This window comes from Etheostoma cragini, chromosome 6 (genome assembly GCF_013103735.1).
Source record: "Etheostoma cragini isolate CJK2018 chromosome 6, CSU_Ecrag_1.0, whole genome shotgun sequence".
NCBI classification, from domain to species: domain Eukaryota; kingdom Metazoa; phylum Chordata; class Actinopteri; order Perciformes; family Percidae; genus Etheostoma; species Etheostoma cragini.
This window is the reverse complement of record NC_048412.1, coordinates 6,351,854-6,367,591: the sequence shown is the minus strand read 5'-3', so window position 1 is coordinate 6,367,591 and position 15,738 is coordinate 6,351,854. Positions and strand designations below refer to the sequence as shown.

Below are 15,738 nucleotides of genomic sequence, written 5' to 3'. Positions count from 1 at the left end.
CCCCCCCCCCCCCCCCCCCCCCCCCCCCCCCCCCCCCAAAAGCTACAGACTCAGAAATGGCACATACTAAGGAAAGCTCATTGGGGGACTGGCACTAGGGGCTGTAATTCTTATAATAATGTTTTCTTTATTAATCCTGCAAGGCAAAATTACAATGCTTTCAATCTGTTGTGTGAACCACACACACACCCACGCTGATGGAGAGAAGTCAGCATGAGGGTGCTGCCCATTGAAGAGCACCTTGGCAGCGCCCAGGATGTGAACTGGCACTTCTTCAGCCACCGCCATAGGTCCGAATGGGGACTTGTACCAGCAACCCTCCGGTCCCCAGGGGACCACCAAGGTCTATATTAAAGCATCCAAAGAGCACCATGTCATGGGACCTATAAGCTGCCTACACAATGCACAGGATAAACGCTCTGTGCTGGCTGTGCCATTCTTTTTCTATTTTTTGTTCTTTTGGGGATTTTCAGGAAATTCGAGAAACTGCAGTTTTAGTCATAAAAACCCTGGAAAGTGTTGTATTTTGATGTGCTTTAAATGTATTGCTTGGTAAACTGTGTGAAGAAGATTCAAGACAAGTGGGTTTTTCTATTACTGTTGCTGCAGGGCTGGTTTTGTTCACATTGTAGGAGTATTTTGAAAATGAACCTGTTTTGAGGAATTTCTTCTTCTGTCTGTTGTTTCTGCTCGCGTTCAAATTCTTATAGATGACCTGCTGGCAGACAGACTCGCCCGCGCACTCCGTCAGAGCATCATGAATAAAGATAGTAAGCACATAAGAAGAAGCCTCACTTTCTCCCAGAAATAACCCCCTCCTGTTTGTGTTGAGGTATCAGACGCCATCCATCAAAGGGTGATCTGTGTTTCTATCAATAAAGAGCGCTCATGCATTTTTCAACATTCAAATACCTTGCAGCTCCAGGGACGGATGTTGCATTCCTGCCTGTCTACCAGCTCTGCCACAACAAAAGTATGATTCATAAATATTAGAGCAGAGTACACCAAGCCTCTTTCTTCACTAAATGCTCTTTCTTTATTTACTGTAGAACTATAAAGTTACACCGTTTCGCTCACATAGACTTTTTAGGGTTTTATAAACTCCCCGAGGATCAGCCTGCATATATTTACCATTAGTTTGCTAGCAGCTTATCCATTTAAGCATGTGCCTCTGAAATAAGTTACAGAGATGCCCGTGGTACACACAAATAGAAGAAAAAAAACGTATACTTAGAGAAAGCACTTGAGGAAAAACTGAATTGAGCGAGACTTTGAAGCATACAGATGATAGATTACACAGCGTTTGCTCTTTGGCTGTTTTGCTACTGTGTTTTAAAATGATTCATCTCTGCATTTCTGAATGCAAAGCCAATTTTTTTCTTTGTTTGTGGGAATTTAATCACAACACAGACACAAACCTTGTCTCAGCATGACACCTCACTTCAATTCCTGGGTCTGAATTTGCAGATGCAGCCAACATTGTTATGGATCTCCTCTATTTTCCTTTTTTTCAGAGTGATTATGATAAACGAACGTTGCTCTCACCCGCCCATTTCCAACCTATTAATCACAGGGCCAATACAATATAAAAAAGATCACAATAGAGGCTTTTAAAGTGCCTCACAATGGAGGCAGCGGCACACAACTCGTACATTTAGCTTCAAGGGGCTGGTGACAAGGATAACACAGGGCCCAGATATTTCTATTCCACCACATACACACGTATACCCTATCTAATAAGATATCACACCATGTCTTAGAATATGCCACACAGCCCTGTCCTTTCCATGTAACTGATGATGACTTCTGGCAAGTAAATTCCTGTCTCATATAGTGAGGACAGGAGATACAGACATATTGTTCTGCTGCTTGAGATGGAGACAGATGTGCGGGCAAAATGCTGACTGGTCACAGTCACACACAGAAGCAATACTGAAATGCGCACATGCTGTAAAAGCTGTCATGTTTATGAAGGGGGAGCAAATGAGGACAAGGACAAGTTTTTACTGAAGGCAGCCAGCACGGTTACATCAGGCATGTTACAGGGTCCTCACTCTGGATTATTTTTTGTAAAAAGAATGTAAAGGAGGTGCTGATTAGGGCTGGACACGGAGAACCTTTATGTACCGGACCAGAAAGCGGATTTCGATGCCTCATTTTGGTGCCACTTAAATAATTGCCCTGCTCTCTGATGCTCTGAAACGGACGTTAGAGGTAACAGGAGCATCACTGCATGTGACCCTAATTAACACTACACGTGACAGCAGGTAATGTTAGCATATCGTTAGCTAGCAGATGGATTAAACACAGTTAAAATGCTTTTCACAACATGGCCATAGCTAGATAAATATCAAGTAAAAATATAATTAAAGAAATATAAGGAGTAAAAGTATCGTTAACACCGGTAACAATACCCAACCCTAGTGCTGGTACAATAAATATTGGATTTTGTGTGTTTTACTGTCTCTGTCTAATAAGGAGTTCCTCAGCTGTAACTAAAAGCCGTATTCATAGTTAATGAATCATTTTCTAATGCTTTATTGGTCAATTATGAGCTTTTAAAAACAAGCACATGGGTTGCCAGGTCTCTCTGGTTGGTGTTTGTTGTCCCCCAGCTGAACACTGGCTTTGTCCTTTTAGCTCTTTTATTCATCACACCTGGTCTGGGCATTAGAGGGACTACACATTTAATGTGATGAAGTCTTTCAAAGCTATTCACTTCACTAAAAATCTATGTAAAAGAGATAGTATTTTTTTAAACCACAGTGAAACAAAGGACACAATTAAGTGAAAGTTGAAGTCAAGTCAACTTTGTCAATGTGTCAATTCTGCAATATGTGCACTACAGAGCAATCGAAAACACGTTTCTCTTTTCTCTCTCTCTAAAGATTAAAAAGATAATATGTACAACTTAAAAGAAAAGTAATATATACAAATTGTAAATAGTGCAAACATTGGGCAAAACCAGAGCCGTTGGGAGGGAGAGTTGCAACACTCTTTGATCTCGCTAGCGGGGGGGTCACATGTCATTTGCTTCTATGGGACTGACAGCAGCGAGTGTGATATTAAATAGTAAATATGAATGAAAACACATACCCAAGTACCTGTTTCAAAGTTATTGCAATATTGCATTTTTAAATGTCAGTTTTACTATAAAATTCAGTATAAAAACATTATAAAAGACAATTAAAAATTATAACCCACTTTAGATAATATATCCGTAGTATAATACTGGACTGTATGAAATACTTTATTTTTATTAAACAGAGTGAGAAAACAAGTGTGTGTGTGTCTCTAACTGATAAAAAAACAGAACAAAGTGAAGGAACAGGGATGAATATTGTGTGTGTGTATATATAAGTGTAAAGAGAGGAATATGGTGGGGAAACAATAATACTTAGCATTAAATGACTCCTGTATTGCATCTCATTTCCCCAGAGGCCTGCAGTACACCGCCGGACCCCAGCCTCTCCCACCAGAGCTGTCCACCGTAGGAGCAGGAGTCGGATAACGTCTTAGCCTGTTCCGCCCTGTGCAGCCCTGGTGCTAGCTACTTTCAGTTGAAAAGAGCTGGCATCACTGGGTGTCTTTTTCCAGATTGCCAGGAGTATGGTCAACTTTAGGACACTGACATGGAAGTTATTAGTATGGAGAGATGAACCTCATGAAGCCTTCCAGCAAATTGGTTTGCAAAAGGGTTAATTTCTCCAGGATTGTCACAAAGCTCACAACACAATCTGTTGGTCACACAGGAAGATATATTGCCGATCGTCTAGTCTATATCGACAATGTTCCATTCACGAGATAGTTCTGGTGATGGCCCTCATTTTCGGCTGGATGTCTGTCATCTTCTCCTATCCTTGCATTTGCGTTCTAAACTCCGGTGGATTTATGACTATGGTTAACTGCTCCTCAGATCTCTGCAGGGTAAATCCAGACAGCTAGCCAGACTATCTGTCCAATCTGAGTTTTCTGTTGTACAACTTAAACACATTTTGAACGTACACACGTTCCACCAAAACAAGTTTCTTCCCTTTTGCAGAGACACTTGCTCAGTCCGGTGCTAGCGCCACACAAGACGATTGTGATTGGTTTAAAGAAATGACAATAAACCAAAGCAAGTTTCTCTCACATCCCAGATTGCAGTGTGGACTAGCCAGACCCTCCTCTGCAGCGCTGTGGAGGAAGGTCTGGCAATGTGAGACTACCTGTGACCCAATCTGATGTGATTTGCGCCAGTGAAGTTTTAGAAATATCAATATAATCCCTTTGTATCAATATAGTGTGTATTAGATGTTGGTATATGAGAGGGGAAATGACATGCCGCCCCTGGATCGAGGGCTGAGCCTCTGTATATGGGCTCACGCTCTACCAGATGAGCTACCCAGGTGCCCTAATATGCTGGTTTTATTACTTTGTGTAGTGTCTTTGAGTGCTAAAGCACCATATGAATGAAATGTATTACTAATAGGTAAAATGTAAATAGCAAGAGGTGCAATACTAGTAATCTAAAACTGGAACGTGGCAGTGGTTTAGGTGGGAAGAGGGCAATGAATTTGCTTGCATAGATCATGGATGTATAAGAAAACCGGTGTAGATTCAAACCACTTCCTAAACCAGTCAAGTGGTGTGGCTTTGGACGTCATTAATGACATCATGTGAGGTACATCATGTTTCACAAAAGAAACTGAAAAACATGACCTATAGTATGCCTGGTTGATGTAGATGCAGCTGCCACAGAGCCAGAGATGATTAATCATTGGCTGTCAATTAAAGCAGTCATCATTTTAACTTCAGTTCAAAACAGTGTTGAATTATAGAGTAGTCATTTGTAATGGTTGGGTTTACTTTTATGCAAATGTCTCTGGTGATGATATTACTGTTGCGCTGTTATCATCTACAAGCGGCCGAAATGGGTTTCCTCAGGAGGGTGGCTGGCGTCTCCCTTAGAGATAGGGTGAGAAGCTCAGTCATCCGAGAGGAGCTCGGAGTAGAGCCGCTGCTCCTTCGCGTCAAAAGGAGACAGTTGAGGTGGTTCGGGCATCTGGTAAGGATGCCTCCTGGGCGCCTCCCTAGGGAGGTGTTCCAGGCACGTCCAGCTGGGAGGAGGCCTCGGGGAAGACCCAGGACTAGGTGGCGAGATTATATCTCCAACCTGGCCTGGGAACGCCTCGGGATCCCCCAGTCGGAGCTGGTTGATGTGGCTCGGGAAAGGGAAGTTTGGGGTCCCCTGCTGGAGCTGCTGCCCCCGCGACCCGATACCGGATAAGCAGTCGAAGATGGATGGATGTTATCATCTCTTTATTTCATTTTACAATCAAGTAGATGTCAAAGGATGAATGAGGCCGGAAAAAGACTGATAATATACTAAGGAATGGACCCATTATTATGAGCACCGGTAAAATAATGTGCAACAAACTAAACTATTTTAAGGCTTACAATGCTGGGTTGAGACATTGAGTTTTAGCTAATCTAGAAGTGAATGCAGTACTTATTTTACAAAACGTCTAGGGGGAAAGTGTAGCATAATGTTGAAACTTCAGAGACAAGACATTCAGTAACAGTAATCCATCACTTTAGTTAACAGGTACTGACAGTTCTATTTAGCAAAGTTGTGTCAGAGTTGTGAGCGTATCTAACTTTAACTTTCTGCCTCTTATTTTTGAATGTCTTCTAGAACTGAACTATCAATATCAATCAATTTGTGGGGTTTATTTGAAGTAACTTTTGTTTTTATTACTGCTATGTCAATTATGTTTTTGATCAATAAATGAATCATTCAGTCTATGAAATGTCAAAGCAATGTGAAAAATATTGCAAGTTCCAAAGCTTCAAGCCTTCACATTTGAGTCTGTAACCAGACAATGGATGGCATATTTTTTCAATTTTTGACAATCAAAATTGATTTTTGTTGATTGACTAATTGATTAATACAAAAGATTTCATAAATATATGTCATATTCCTACGTATAAGAGGAACAGAACTAGGAGTCCACAGACATCTAGCAACTGTCACGCTGTACTTTATGAGCATGCTAATATTTGCCTATTAGCACTAAACACAAAGCTTAGGTCGATTGGAAACATCAGTTTTGCAAAAAGTAATGTCATTCTGACATTATGATGGTGCTAGATGAAAAGAATCAAGGGATCACCAAAGATTTGGTAAAACCTGATTAGAATATGAATGTCCTGCGCACATTTCATGGCAATTCATCCCGTACTTGAGATTTTTCACAACTTCGAACGTCATGGTGACGCTCAATAGGGTGATCACCAAAGTCAGTAGGACGTATTCTCTGGGCATATAAATGTGTTGAAAATGTGTCTTGGCAATCCCTTTAATAAGATATTAAAATATGTCTGTCTGGACTAAAGAGGTGGTAGAGTACTTGCAGCAGGGCATGGAGCCATTTCATTGTTTTTTTCCAAGCGGGCCATGAGGCAGTGATTGGTGGGTTTTACAGGATCACAGCAGCTGCAGATGAAGCATCTTTTTTGCTCCTTTTTTCAGAGCCCATAAGTTATTTATTGTTGTCAGGGTGTATAGACCATTTCAAACAACATATAAGAAAAAGTGTATGTTATAAATAGTTACCAATCCTAGCTTTCAGCAAGACAATCATTCCCTAACCATGACCATGTGCTTTGAGTTGCTAAAACAGAACATAAACATAGTGTATACTATGTAAGCTTTGGGTACCGAGAGCCGGCTCCGGTGCTAAATGACCGAAAAACTGAAAAATGTCAGTGCCTCATTTTGATGCCACTGAAATGCCTGTGCTTCTCTCTGATGCTACAAAACAGATGTTAGAGGCAATAGAAGCATCACTGCAAATGATGCTAGTTGACAGTTGGCAGCAGGTAACGTTAGCCTACCGTTAGCTAGCAGCTAGATTTAACAACGTTAAAAGAAAGACAGCTAACGTTAAACGATGTAAAGTGTGACTATATTACACTGTAGAGGATCCCAACACCGTCATATATCAGGTTCTAGCTGCCGTTGTTATAAAAAAAAAACACAAATGGTGCATTTACTGCAAACTGGTAGTCTAAGCCTTGTGAAGCATTCATGGTTATAGCACCGGTATTGGATAAAACCGGGACAATACCCAACAATAACACCATGTGGCCTCCACTTTTTTAGTTTCAGGATTTTCTACGGGGGTTTGGAACTAGGGTGCAGGGATCCATTCAGTTCCGAGAGCATCAACACTGATACTTGGTCTATAAGGCCTCGCTCTCAGTCAACTTTCCAGGTTCAACCCCAAGGTGTTGGTGGGATGGAGGTCAGGTCTCTGGGCAGGCAGGTCAAGTTTTTCTACCATTTATTTGTGGAGCTGGCTTTGTGCACAAGGACATTGTCAAGTTGAAGCAGAAGAGGGCAAAAACAAACTAGTGACACAAAGTTGCAAGCACATCTTGCCTAGAACAATCTTTAGTGTTGTTGCCTTAAAATTGACCTCATTGGAACTTGTTGGTCTGCCCTGTAGCCCTAGTTTGTGCCATTCATGTATTACAATTACATTCGAATCACAGAGCTGAGCAGCCAATTTTCTAAAAATCTGAAATCGGGCGGAGAATTGGCATCAGCTGTGTGCTTGGCCATCAGGTGGTATTTCAGACTGGACGTGCTGTGATGATAGCTCAGTTCACAACAACCAAACACACAGATCACTTTGGTCTTGTCAATGGAACCATTTGGCTACTTTTAAAAGTAAACTTTCCATTCAGAATCTTATTGGCATCCATTTCGGCGTCTTCCACTCGCCATCCACTCCAAAAGTAACATTGCTACTTTGGCTGGCTCGCAAGCCCAAACAGCGTGTGAGCTGCGTAATTTTTCTAACGTTACTAGTGTGCTAGGCCAAAAACAACGTTAATCTTGCAATTAAAAAATTTACGCTGTTAAAATGGGTTTGTGTTAAGGCCAATAATAACACGTTTAACTGACTGCACTAGTTTATATGTATAATAACACCTAGGACTCAAATAACAAGTTTCAATTTTAGAAACAGACTTTGATCGTGGAAACCTTCTGGATTGTTTTAAGGTTCGATGGGTATTTTATTTTAGTACAATGAAATGGTTATCCCTGTGACTCAAAGGTAATATTAACATAGTAACATTAGAGGCATACCTGGAACTTGGCTTAGCCATAAGCTGATATTGTAGAAAGATAAATTAAATATGCTGTTAGTTAATGTTTTCCAGCTTTATATAAATGTTATCTCTTCAATTGAAAATTTGAAAAATAATCACACAGGATTACCTTTGTTACAAGATGTGTTTTCTATACATAGAAAAACACATTTTATGAGACATGTTCGCTGAAAGTATATCCTTTATGTTATTATGCGCTACAACCGCAGATTGTTTGCAGTTCCTCCATGGCTTTATACATTTAAGGTGGAGGCTGGGTGTGTGGCCCTGACCAACTGCCACTTTGCCCATTTGAAAGCCGTTATGTCTCTCTCTCATGGGTGGGCAATATTTTCTGTGCGGGCAAAACAGACACAGGGGAGGTAACCCGATCTGGAATCTCCCTTCTTATGAGGTCATAAGGGGGAAGATTCCAGATTGAGCTTTCAATATTTAAAAGAAAGAGAAGGATACCCAGAGCTCGGTTTACACCTTTTGCCATTTCTAGCCACTGGAGGACCGTAGGCAGGCTGGGGGAACTCATATTAATGTTAAAAAACCTCATAAAATGAAATGTTCATGCCACGGGACCTTTAACAAATATTTGACAAACTGATTGCAGGGATAATAATTCCCTTTCAGTGCTATATAATAAATAATCTCAGTGCCAATGACATTTGAATAAAGTTTAATTAAGGGTAGGAAATGTTTAATCTTTTTTTTCACAAGGAAAATGCCTCATGACACTTTTTAGAGGAGAAATACTGCAGACAGGGTTGTTTTAATCTTTAAATGTAACACGGAGCAGCTTTGGAACACGGCCCATAAAGGAAAAGCATCCATTTGGTGTGTGTTCATAATCACTGTCAGACGGCTGTGACCAGATGGCAGAGATGCTACTTTGGACAAACTCCAGATCCTCTTCTGTTCTTTGAGGAGACGTCTCTGTGAAATCTAACCTTGAATCTGCCAAAGTATTTTTCCCCATATATCTGCATATGGCCACAAAAAGTTGCTGCATGCTTTGTTGTTATGCTTTCAGGATCACAGTCTCTCAAGTCATTCACCTTCAGTGATCAGCTTGAATGTCTGCCATCTAGTCACAACAGGGCTTCTGTGGACCTGGAGATGAGTCCAGAGAGCATGCGCTTCACACTACACATAAATCATAAAAATGCACCTCTGTAAAAAGTAAGGAGGAATAAGGCATGAGTAGGAATACTTTCAGCTGGAGACTGCTGACATTCAGAGAGCAGGACCTTTTATTAACAGTTTCATCCTATACTTCTTCCAAAAGTCATCTCATAAATTATATATCCTAAACTCGCTCCAGTCTCACAGCCAGCGTTCCAATAGAATTTAATCTGCTCTGAATGTGGCTAAAAAGAATCTTAAAATCCAAAAGGCTCTTTTCACAGGCGGGTAAAGTCAAGGTTGTTTGGGGTGACTTATTATTTTGATGACGCCGAGCACTCTGTGACGTCGTGACAGGGTTTCATGTCTGTCCTACAGAGTCCTTGATTAAAAGGTGCCGGGAGAAAGCAATAACAGCAAAGCTGTGCTCCAGCATTAACCCCTCTGAATTAGGGAGGAGCAGACAGAGACAGAGGAGACAGAAGGCTTATTGTCATGTGCAGCCATCTTTAGCATTCAAAAGGCCTTCCTGTAACAACTGTTCAGCCCTCAGCCTGCCCAAATGTTTTTGGCTCTGTTAACCATGCATTTGGTTTGCAAAATTATTGAAATGAAAGAATATGGCATATTTCCAACAGCAGTGTAGGAGTGTGACATTGTTTTTCTGTCACACAAGCCTTAACTTTAAGAAATGTTCTTTAAGTCTCCCAATAATTACATTTATTAAATGGTTTTGCCAAATACATTTCTGCTGTATTTTTCTAAGTTAAAGCTAGAGGATAGTCATAGTAATAACAACAGCACTGTTGGCATGTCCACATCCTACAAGTCTTCTGTGATAGCGCACGTGCCCCCACCTCTCCTATGGGGAGGACACGGAGGGTTAAAAAAACGTGATGGACTCTTCAGAAGAGGTAATTATCTTCACTCGAGCTTCTGCATGTGAAAGTCACCGGAAGCCACAATCTTCTTAACATAGCCATACTGAGAAATACAGAGAGTTGTTTGGCGTTAAGTCGTAATTAGCTTTGCAGCAACTCATTTAGCAATGGCTTGAATGTAATGGATGTTCAATATTATCCAAAATGTTACCAGTGTCCCCTGGCAGAGGCCTTGTCCATCCAATTCAATTAGATTTTATTCATTGTATCAATTCATGACAAGAGTTATCTCAAGACACTTTACAGATAGAGTAGGCCTAGACCACACTCTATAATTTACAAGGACCCAACAGTTCTAGTAGTTCCCTCCAGAGCAAGCATTTAGTGCAACAGTGTTGAGGAGAAACTCCCTTTTAGGAAGAAACCTCGGAGAGACCCAGGCTCTTGGCCAAAACACCCTATCCGGAAGATATTTACTGTGCAGCCTAAAAACTGAGGTATGATATCCAGATTTTATCAGTTCTTATTGATATCTGCCCGCTCTGCCTTTCCTATTGAGAGGATCTGGGCTTGTGAGCGCCCAGGCCTGAGTGGTGATGTTGAATGTCATAATGTATGGTCTAACATTCTAGAAGTATCACGCAATCCAGACCATGACGTGAAAATGTACCACATACAAATAATTAACTGCCCTTTATGCACTTTCTGCCCAATAAAAGCTTAAGGTACATATCTTCACATTATCTGGGACTGCTCTCCTCCTGGTCCTTCTGGAAAAGTATTGCATACAACATTTCTGCCTTGTTTAATTTTACTGTGCCTGTTACTGTCAATGTTTTAATTTTGAATGAAGCCTTTCAGCTCTCCGGGACTCAGAAACGTGCTGTATTTGTTGGCTTTACAGCTGCCAAGAGAATGATTGCAACCCGCTAGAAGCCATCTCGTGACCTGTCTATCCGTGCATGGACCCTTTCCTTCCTGGATGTAGTGTTTATGGAACTCTCTACGGCGCGCATTCATGGAGCGCCAGGAAAGACTCTAGACACTTGGCTGAGCATCGCGGCATCTTTGAGGTCCGGGCCTTGGCCTTGTGCTGCAGCCTATGCTTTAACTTGTCCATATGTTTGGTCCCTTGTCTTCTGTCTGTCTGTGTATGTGTTGTTTTGTCTCCCTCCCTTCCTTCTTTCCTCTCTATGTGTTTTGACCCTGGGACGCGTTCCTAGTCTCAGTGTATTGTTTGTAATTGTTTTTCACTGTTTATATTTTCTTAATATATAAAAGCAAAACTAAACAAAAAAAAAAAAATACAATATCCAAAACGTTGTGCACTAAAGCTTTAAAGAGACGTAGCTGAGGTGGATGGTGAGGGTACACCGATACCTGAAAAGCCTCTGATACTGCCTAAAACGGTGGCATATGTATCGGAAAGTCCTGGAGTTTATGCACCGCTCTAATACCACATAATTTGGTGTTTTTTACCAGAATAGGTTTACAGGGTTTCATTTTCCAAAAACACCATATTTTTGTTGTACGGCACATTACTGATGCTGGTACAGATTGTTGAGAGTCAAAAAATGACATTGATGAGCAAATATGATAAAAAGAAGTGGGGAAAAGTGTTTCTTGCACTCATGATGGTCATTTAATAATCCACTAAGATCCATACTGACTAGCTATTGCTCACAAGATAGCAATCTCAATATATCGCTGATAAGATTTAGGATATGTTTTTCAGTATTCAGTGCACTAAACACTTGTCAATATTGCCCAAAACAGCTTTTATAGTTTGTGTGCCAGAGTCTCTATTAAACTGAAATATTTCTCAGGAAATACTTAAAAACAAACACTGCATAAATCATGTGCAGTGCAGAGAGGGGCATCAAATCAATGCAGAATTATATGAAAGCATTTAATTTGACAGACTGTAGGGTGTAACTGTGCCTGGCTCAGCGTTGTTTTATTTTGGTTTTGGGTGACCTGGGTTGTAGTCTTGCATTGCCAGACCTTCCTGCACAGCGCTGCGAAGGAAGGATTCCACACAGTTTCAGGACAGGAGAAACACGTGCTCTGGTTTAGTGGCATTTCTTTAAACCAAGACATCGTCTTGGGGCACGGACCAACGGCGCCTCTGCTTAATAGCCTCTGGAAGAAACTTGTTTTGTTGGAACATTTATACGTTCAAAAGTTGTTTTAGTCGTCAATAGAAAACTCAGACTGGACAGAGAGTCTAGTAGCTGTCTGGATGGTCTCTCACTCCTCCTTTTCAGACTATCCACTGTTACTATAATAAAGAAAAAAAGCCCCAAAAAATAATCTTAAAAAAGAAAGAAAGCGGAAGGTAGCGTACATCCGGCGGCAACAATCGCTTTAACAATCGCAGAAGTGAAACATTGTAGATATACACTACTCTGGAGATAGAGCGAGGCATCCACTAATCCCAGGGTTGGTCAACAAACTGAACACTAAACATTGGTACTCATGGTCAGACCAGTGCCTTAAATGGTTGCTGGCTGCCATTGGTGTGGTATTGTGTGTTAAAGAGAGCATGGTCCAGGTTGGTTAGAAATGTGCTGGGGACATCGACGCATACGGAAGTGCATTTTCAGAAGGGCTGGGTACAATGACGCATTCCTTTTTTTCTCTTTCGCGCAGGTCATGTTTTGGTTGTGTAATGTAAATGAGTAAAAACCCGGTTTTAATGTACTAAACAAAGAAACAATGATCAATGATTACCAACATTTCTCTGTCATGTTGCTCCTCTTAACCACTAAAAACTTTCGTAAAAAAAAAAAAAATCCTAATATTATGGACGTTATCTGACATGAAGAGTTTCTGCTTCACATTTTCAGCAGGGCAGCGGAGCGGCTGTGGGTTGACTCTCCACAGTTCTCATGGGCTTTATAAGTCATGATGTGAAGAAGCTTAACGTGATCTCATACCGTGAAACTGTACCTAAATCATGACCAAACTTCTGGTTAGATTTTTTTGACAGTTTTTAGTGGTTAGGAGGAGCAATATGAGAGAGAGATTTGGTAATTATTTATCATTGTTTAGGTACATTAAATTGCGTCAAGCCTTTTTCTCGCCATATGCGCCAATGAAGAAGAAAACGTAGACGTGTGAACACTTCTATAATCTTTCGACAGGATTAAGTGTTCATGACAAGATATGGCCATGAGAAATTTGGTGATCATTGATCATTGCCTACATTAAACCACGTTACATTTTTTCATGATAAGCGTTTTAGAATGTCCCGGCAGGCGGTGTTGTGAACAGAGGAGTGCGTAGGCAGCGCAGCGGCAGAGCGGCTGCGTCTGGGCCTGCCCTGTGGGGATGGAGATTTTTGTGGATTTTTTGGCATCTGTCGCTCAAGAATTAGCTATATGTGTTTTTTTTAAAATTAAATTGAGCTGGAGGTTTTCAAAAAAAGTGGTGGGTACATAATGACTCATGACAAAATCTGATGGGTACGCGTCCCCACCGTAATCGACGCCTATGAAATAGAGACAAAATTCAGAAATGCTCTGTGAATGCAGACACTCTACTTCAAGTTTTTAACCCTTGTGTTGTCTTCCCATCAAAATTGAAAATCAACACTTTTGTTGATGCTTTTCATCAATGTTTTTAACTTTTTCTCACGTTTTTGTCCCTTTTTTCAACACTCAACACCCTTTTTTTCAATGTTTGTCACTTTTTTGACGTTTTCAACACTACATAACACTAACATATTAACTCTAGTTTTACAGTTATTTTTGGAATTTATGGTTAATAAACCTTATTTATAGGAAATTATACCTAATGTTTCAGTTACAAGTCTAATATTGCACCTCCGGTTACGGTAAGCGTACCTGACTCATTTCCGTTTCCTGTGCCTGTGTGTTGGTAGCGTGTTGGTAGCTCTGCTGCTCACTAAATACCAGTTCAGTTTGTTAGATTTGCTATTACAGCGGCTAACTGTCCGCTAAACTCTTATTCTTATAGCAGTTCTGCCTAAGCACTCACATATCTTCTCATTTTTTTTAGCGACTTTTGTTAAATAACAGCTGTTTTTACGCTTGGTAGCTAACGCTACCGTACTTTAGCTTAGCTGCTGGCGACTTTAGCCTAGCGGTTAGTTATGTCGGCCCCTTCTCCGACTTTCTCCTGCTCGATGTTTAGTTACTCCTCTGCATTCTTTAACGGCAATGGCGTGTGTAACAAGTGTAGTTTATTTTTGGACATGGAGGCGAGGCTTAGTGAGTTAGAAGTCCGTTTCCGCACCATGACAGATCAGTCGTTAGTTACTGTAGCTAACCCCCCGCCGGTAGTCGGCGCGGGCCGGCCTGAGTTAGCCTCTGGTAGCCGTCCCCCGGCATCTCCTGGGCAGCCAGGTCATAGTGCCTGGGTGACTGTGCGAGGACGAGGAAGAGACAGTCGTAAGCTTTCCAAGGCGTCGGACCGCCACCAGCCTGTTAGCGTTTCTAACAGATTTTCCCCACTCAGCAACACACCCGCTGAGAAACCAACTCTGGTTATTGGTAGCTCCATTTTGAGAAACGTGAAGTTAGCGAAGCCCGCAGTCATAGTTAAGTGCATCCCGGGGGCTAGAGCGGGCGACGTTGATCCTTATCTGAAACTGTTGGCTAAGGATAAACGTAAATACAGCAAGATTGTCATTCACGTTGGCGTTAATGACTCCCGGTTACGGCAATCGGAGGTTACGAAGATTAATGTTGAATCGGTGTGTACACACGCGAAGTCAATGTCGGACAACGTAGTTTTCTCTGGACCCCTGCCAAATCTCACCAGCGATGACATGTATAGCCGCATGTCGTCATTTCGCCGCTGGCTATCGAGGTAGTGTCCAGATAATGATGTGGGCTTTGTGGATCACTGGCAGTCTTTCTGGGGAAGACCTGGTCTGATTCGGAGAGACGGCATTCATCCCACTTGGGATGGAGCAGCTCTCATTTCCAGAAACCTTGACAGGTTTATTAGTGGACCTGAACCTTGACAGTCCATAGTTGGGACCAGGAGGCAGAGTCCCAGTCTAACACACTTCTCTGCTCCTTTACTCCAGTTGTTACCTAGTAAAAACCCCATAGTGACGGTGTCTGCCCCCCGACCATTAAAATTATTTAAATCAAAAGTAAACAGTAGAGGAGTTGTGCATGAAAACCTCATAACAATTAAAACCACAAGTGCAATAGTGCAAAAGAATAGGAGAATTAAATGTGGACTCTTAAACATCAAATCTCTCTCTTCTAAAGGTGTACTAGTAAATGAATTAATATCAGATTCTAATATTGATCTATTTTGTCTTACTGAAACCTGGCTGGGTGATGGAGACTATGTTAGTCTAAATGAATCCACGCCCCCCAGTCATATTAATACTCACATTCCTGGAGGCACAGGCCGAGGAGGTGGAGTTGCAGCCATCTTCGATTCTAGTCTACTAATCAGCTCTAAACCTAAACTAAATTATGATTCATTTGAAAGTCTTGTTCTCAGTCTTTCAGACCCTAGTTGGAAATCAATGCAACCAATCCTATTTGTTATAGTGTACCGAGCACCTGGTCCATACTCTGAATTTTTATCCGAA

The 15,738-nt window shown here is 41.4% G+C and overlaps 1 long non-coding RNA gene across 1 annotated transcript in view; it reads right to left on the bottom strand.

Annotated features, from left to right (window-relative positions):
• Nucleotides 1-1,544, bottom strand: part of LOC117946339 — an 18,956-nt gene extending 17,412 nt beyond the window's left edge. The window contains exons 1-2 of the long non-coding RNA XR_004657004.1: nt 1,535-1,544; nt 340-345 (exon numbers count right to left, since the gene is read on the bottom strand). This is a non-coding gene — a long non-coding RNA (uncharacterized LOC117946339). The remainder of the gene's footprint in view (nt 1-339; nt 346-1,534) is intronic.
• Nucleotides 1,545-15,738: the final 14,194 nt, after the last annotated feature.